The sequence below is a fragment of the Dendroctonus ponderosae genome, unplaced genomic scaffold (assembly GCF_020466585.1).
Source record: "Dendroctonus ponderosae isolate FM_Combo_2020 unplaced genomic scaffold, Dpon_F_20191213v2 Dpon_F_20191213_6, whole genome shotgun sequence".
Lineage (NCBI taxonomy): Eukaryota > Metazoa > Arthropoda > Insecta > Coleoptera > Curculionidae > Dendroctonus > Dendroctonus ponderosae.
The window spans coordinates 13,697,117-13,702,783 of NW_026018814.1; positions in this window are offsets into that span (position 1 = coordinate 13,697,117).

The window sequence follows — 5,667 nt, forward strand, 5'->3', positions numbered from 1 at the left end:
CTATAGCTACACAAGCTTCACATTTTTTGTGGGTCATCTTTTTTAAATAAGCTGCACTAAGTAGGTATCTTAAAATTAGGTTGTAGCACGTTCAGAAAGCGTAAAAATCCTTCTCCTTCCACAATGTAGGAAGGCAATAATTGCAAACAAAAAACGCTAATGCCTGCACTATTTTGTTGTATTTTGAACCTCCCTCCAAAATAGATATATCTATTATATTGAATAAAGAAAAAGTACTAGAAATAATGTATTTTCCTTATTGGCCGAAACTTGTAAAAATGCGTTTTCTAAAGTCCTTTGTGGAGGTATGTTACTATCCGTACTAGCATCAAAAAAACTTTTTAATTCCGACATGTTTTCTAATTTATAACCGCTAGATGTTGATGGCTGTGAGATATCCACCTCAAGTTCTTCAATAGACTTCACAAAATATCCTATATCTTCATAAATATATGTTCTGTGACTTTGTGCAGTGTTTACACTTTTGATAATTCAATTCGAAACGAGTACTTTATTTCGATACCAAGTATTTGTTTCGAAAGAACGAATGAATTACCAAAGTATTCGGTATCGAAATCAAAAGAATGGAAGTCCTACTTGTATTTACTTGTACCGAATAATCCCTATCTAAGAGGAGACACTTCATGTAAGGGTGTCATAACGCATATTGATCTAATTGACCTAGTGGTAATATGGTACCAATGTATATATGGTATAAAAGTCAGGCTGGGTCAGTAAGGGTGACAACTCACGTTTAATGATGTTTATCAATTTTTACTATTTTCAGTTCAGTTAAGACGATTGACAACAGTCTTGACTGTGAAAGTAGGGTTACAGTTTTGATAATTTGATTATTTACGACGATGCGATACTTTGAATCGATACGAGTACTTTATTTCGACACCAAGTATTGGTATCGAAAGAACGATTGAATTACCAAAGTACTCGGTATCGAAACAAAAGTATCGAATACCTACTTGTATTTACTTGTATCGAATCATCCCTACSCAAAAACCAAAACAACACCATGCATGCAAGCAAATAATTGTTCGCAAAYATGTAAGCGTTGCCGATTATCTGTGATCACTGATCAATTGATTTAATTGTACTGTTGGAGAAACTTTACAATGTAAAGGGTGATCCAATAAGAACGACGGTAGACGTAGAAGTAGACAGCAGGAGGTTAAGTAAAATGGAGCGGTTCAATACACAACAACGAATTCTCATTGTGAAAAATTATAATCAAAGTGGTGGACGTTTTGCAGCCACAGTTTGCAAAATGTGTACAATTATGGGCCATCGGAATGCTCCAACTGAAGCCACTGTGAGAAAACTAATGAAGAAATTTCAGGAAACTGGGTCTGTTAATGCAGCGAAAACAGAAACACGCGTTCGTCCTGGTCGCTCGACTGAAAATATCGCAGCAGTACGTGCAAATGTTGAGGAAATCCCAACTACATCAATTTGGCATAGAGCTTAGGAAATTGGTCTTTCCACAACCACTATGCATCAAATTTTAACAAAATATTCTAAGTCTCCGGGTGGACGGGTCCCTGCTGGTTTTCCTTATCATAAAATGCGTGGTCGTTTATCGTCGGTCATACTCTTCATGTGTTTATACCTCTTCTCCTCTGCTTTCTCCATCTTACCACATCCTGTACGTCGCATTGTGCTATATATCAGTGTTTCTTACGTGGTCACTTCCCCGATATTCTTCTCAGTGCTGACTTGCGGCGACTCGTAGCAGGTCTTGTTGGTGTGCTCTCTCGCTTCTATACCATATGCCATTATTATCCTGACGCATGTCTTCGTCATATTTTGATCTTGCTCTCCTTTCGTATGTAAGGATTAGCCCATACAGTTTTCCTTAGGCATCCTGATATAAGGGCTGATTTGCTAATTTGGTTTCTCAGGTCCTTTACTCGGGTTGCGAGCGCTGGACCTGCACATATATCTAAATTTCCCGACGTGCTCCATGGGTTTATTATCTATTACCAGCGTGTCTCTCATTGGTCCCTGAGCGATGGTAATGGTTTTCGTTTTATTTTGATCTGATAGAACTTAAATAACTGTTTCTGTAGGTCATTCTCACTGTCTGCGCATATTGCAGCGTCGTTGGTGTAGCAGACCATGCTGATAGCCCTATTGTTCATTCTGTATCCCGAGGATGTTACTTCTTCTATAATTTTGTCCATCATCAGCATCTCGTATTCGATGTTATTCGATATTATATGTTCGATATTATTCGGTGAATTAACTTCTGCTCAATTTGTACCGGTGTAAAAGTCATAGACCAAAGATTTATGCCCGGTTTCTGAAACGATCTTTATAACAATAGCGTAAACGGGTCTATAATTCGGAAAAAAGGGTTTCTAAAACGTTGGATAAGAGCTAGCGGTTCGTTACATTGAAGAACCGATAAACGGTCGCTCTTGGACCTTTATCGGTTCTATAAGTTGTAGGAGCAGCGCACGCAAGCGTATTCGCTATTAGTGTCAAAAGACATACGCAATCAGCTGCGAGCAGAGAACACGTTTTGGGAAAACAATAATAACATTTTTGGGAGCAAAATTTGTATGTGAAAGGGAAGCAAAGTTTTTGAATATAATGGAAGAATCCACTTCGGACTCATCTAACGAGAAAGTTTTCGCTGTTCTTAATAGTGAAATAATTCGCCATTTTCGATCACGGAATGATCATTTTGAGAAATACAGCGAAGATGAATTCCGAGATCGTTTTAGTTTAACCAAAAACGTTGTTCACTACCTAGAAGAGCTACTTCAGGAACAAATACAGCCAGTGATACAGATAAACCACAGTTTATCTGTTTGCGAACAATTGCTGATTACTCTAAGGTTTTATGCAACAGGTAGAATGACAAAATATATTTGCACAGTTTGTATTTATTTGATCTTTTCTTCGTAGCCCAACACTTATAGCTTGTAATATTAAATAGGCACCAGAGCTCTAAAGTAAAATAAACCGGACATTTTTTTTTGATTACACAAGTCGCTATAACCGGTATTTACAAATTCTTCTTCTTCGTTACATGGCTTTGTCCACAGAATACCAAACTTTGCCTACTTTATAGACTCGATAGTTATGGATCACTAGCTTTGACGTTAAGACACGTTGTGAAACCCCCCATAAGTTATAGAACCTACAACTTTAGCGGGCCGATAGTTATCAAACCAATAAGGGAATCTGCCAGAAACCGGGCATTAATGAGTCCTTATATCCTGTGTATCTTACATACATGGTAGGGATGCATCATCTGATAATTCCTTCCCTCGATTCAAAGTTCGCTTTGGGCTTCAACACTCTTATGCCCGGTTGCACCGTTTGACTAAACAGTGATTAAAAATTTAATCGTCGTTTAGTTTGAAAAATGTGTTGTACCGTCGCTTAACCACTGTTTTGTGTATTCTAAACAACGATTATATTAACCGGCACTTTTTCGCTGATTAGCGCCCGATTAAGGACCGTTTAGTATATTTTCTTGATTTTTTTTACTACGGGTGACAGTGGCTATGGTCTTAGATCCTATTTGTTAGCCCCTTTAGTTAATCCTGCCACAAGAGCCGAAAGGCTATACAATAAGTCCAATATTCGAAAAGGAAACGTGATCGAAAGATGTTTGGGAGTTTGGAAAAGTAGGTTTCCCGTTTTGGCGTATGGCTTGAGAGTAAAACTGGAGACCATATAAAATGGCAAAAAATATGGGTGAAGAAAATCCTCTTTTGCTTGCAGATATTAATGAGGAACTAAATTATTTAATTGCTGTTAGGGAAGCAGACACTGTACCAGAACCACACAGCCAAGCTTTAGTTAACAACTTTAGAAGTCAACTTGTAAATTATTATTTTTCTAGGCTTTAAATTACGAAGGAAATATACCTTTGGAAGTAATTCGTATTTTTTAATACCTATTAGAGTGAGTTACGCTATAAAGAAGTTTCTTACGTTGCCTTTGACCTTGTACGGAGTCTTAATTTTTAAGTTTTTTCAATAAAAATTAATATAAACACCCATTTTAATGTCAAAAGATATTAAGTTTTTTCTTCTAGTAACCTAAGCCAAAAAAGCGGAGGTGCCATAGTGATTCTCTGATTAACTATCAGACGATTAGTTTGCGACGGTGCAATGCATTTTTTTTAACACCGGTTAAGATATAATCAGTGTTTAGCTAATCAGTGTTTAAAGCGAAAACGGTGCAACCGGGCGTTATTGTGTACAAGACAAATAGCTATAACATTGAGCATGAAGAAAATCATGTAAATGATATTTAAATATTTCAATTATTTTATATAAATTAAAACACGTCAAACTCAGGTTCCTTTCAAATATGCTTATATTTTGAATTAAAAATTTCCAAAGTGCACTGACCTAATTTTTCAATAATTTGTCAGATATCCCGTATAAGAAACTACTAATCTAGAACTGTTAAAAATAAAATCTTGCATTGTCGCGATCACTAATCCAAAGCAAACATACTCCAACGGATGTATAAACCAGATAAGTGGTAGTAAAAGCAAGAGGGTGATTTATTTCACAAAAAAACAATACAGACCGCGTGGATATATCACTATAAAAATGAGATAAAATGGTCTTCTCATAATAGTTTGATTCGACTTTATGTGATCACCTCGTTTGGTTTACGAGGCCAGTCTGTGGCCGCTACTTTTGCACTTGATGGGCGCTTTCAGTATACTTTTATAGGATAATAAGACCCACGACGAGTGTCATAATGTTAGACTTTATGATCTCTTAAAGGATCTCGCCAAAACACACAGCAAATAATTTATTTTGATTAGACTGAAATCTAAATAATCTAAAAGTTGAATTTGTGTATTTCTTCTATATATTTATTATTTTTGAAGACAATTTACATTGTTTAATATAAACAGCTCAATAAAATGTAAGTTTCACAGCCAAATTTGCGCAAAATTAAACACTTCGGATCGATTTTCTGCAGAGTGGCAAATGATAAAATGCAAAATTGCAAAAAGTTAGGCATTTTCCTAGCTCAAAAAAACATATTTATTTGGATCTCAACAACAAAAGCATAAAGTTAAACTAAATAGCTCAAAACGGGATTCGAATTTTTCGGTCCTCTTTTATTTAAAGGGCGGTTGAAAATACAAGGTACAATATTGCTCACAATTTAACACTGAATCAAGATTAATGTGTCCAAGTAGTTCCAATTACTAGTATTTACTAGTTTTTTTTGCCCAAAATTTCATGTGTGGACGCAAAATTTTATTGGTAGAGGTCGATGATTTGCAAAAAAATAAAATTCTTTCAAATACCCTAAAAACCGTAAATTTGCTCAATTGGGAAGCGCCTCAGATCAAAAGCAGTTAAAAAGCTCGCATGTAAAATTTTTGTTCTTTTACCTAAAATTTCATATGAGTGGAAGTCGATGTTGTGCAAAAAAATTAAATTTTTTCAAATGCCCCAAGAACCGTAAGTATGCATAATTGGGAAGCTCCTTAGGTCTAGGTCGAAAGCAGTAAAAAACTACGCGTGTTAAATTTTTGTGGTTTTTTCCCAAAGTTTCATGTGGAGGTCAATGTTTCGCAAAAAAATGTCTCTAAATGCCCCAAAAACCGTAATTTTGCATAATTGAGAAGCTCTTTAGTTCAAAAGCTGTCAAAAAACTCGCATG